This window comes from Mus pahari, chromosome 8 (assembly GCF_900095145.1).
Source record: "Mus pahari chromosome 8, PAHARI_EIJ_v1.1, whole genome shotgun sequence".
Taxonomy (NCBI): domain Eukaryota; kingdom Metazoa; phylum Chordata; class Mammalia; order Rodentia; family Muridae; genus Mus; species Mus pahari.
The window spans coordinates 47,171,268-47,172,569 of NC_034597.1; positions in this window are offsets into that span (position 1 = coordinate 47,171,268).

Here is a 1,302-nt window from a genome sequence, read left to right on the forward strand (position 1 = left end):
GGGGTATAGGGAACTCTCTCTGGATTCTTAATGCTCCTCTCCATCACTAGTGCTGGAGTTACAGGCAGACACTACCATGACAGACTGGGCTGAAATGTACTAGCTTTATAAGAAGAGAAAATTATGTTGCTTACAGAAAAATGGATGGAATGGAGATTATTAGGAGAAATGAAATAAACCAGACTCAGAAAGACAAATGTCACATGTTTACTTTCAAGTGTGGATTTTGAAGACAGGGAGATATGGGAGAAGGGGGAGGGGAGATCTATGGAGATATGGAAGAAGGTAACGCCTGGGGCAGGAGGGAAAGATAATCGTAAGAGAGGCTGAGTAGGATTAAAATGTGTTATATGTATATAAGGAAATTTCCAAGTGAAACCCACTACTTTGTAAAATCAGTATATGATAATAAAAGAAGACGGAAGAGGGAGTGTTGTAGTTACCATGAGCTAAGCAAGTTCCGTTTGCTTCCATCTCAGGTGAGGGTTGATGCTGTACTGTGACTGTTGTAGCACACACAACAAATGAGAACACATCCAAGCTCCCCTTAGAAAATGTCTCAGGTTGAGGAGGGAGGGAGTACTGGGAGAGACACCTGGAATTGGGGGGGTGGGGGGGATCTCATCAATGAGCTAGAAACCTAGATCAATTGAAACTCCCAGGAATCTATGAGCATGACCCTAGCTAAGGCTCTTAGTGATGGGGAATATGGAGTCTGAACTGGCCATTTCCTGTAACCAGCAGAGACTTCCAGTGGAGGGATTTGGACTCTAGCCCAGTCATAGAATCTTTAACCTACACTTTATTGCTGTGGATTTGGTTTATTGTTTGTATTATGTTAATTGGGTTTCCAAAAAAATTACACAAGAATCTGGCATACAAGATGCTGTGGGTCCCTGTCCCCAGTTGGTTCTAGTTGGTAAATAAAGTTGCTGGTGGCCAATGGCTGGGCAGGGAGACAGAGGTGGGACTTTAGTTTTCCCTGGGTAAGGGAACCTAGGGAAGAAGAAGGAGGGAGAATCACCATGCCAGGGAAGGGATAAGATCCAGGCTTGATAGCTGCAAGAAGAAAGACATATCAGCCATGTAAGAGCTGAGGAAGAATGGTCCCAGTACCCCCATTGCGTAGGGTGGTAGAGGTGGAATATAGATTTTAGTAAGGAATAACTCAGGAGTATCGGAGGGGAGGTGTTAGCAACATGGAAGTTTGGGAGTGGCCCAACCATTGAGCTGACTAAGGCATATTAAATATAAGGTGGTGTGTGTGTGTGTGTGTGTGTGTGTGTGTGTGTGTGTGTGTGT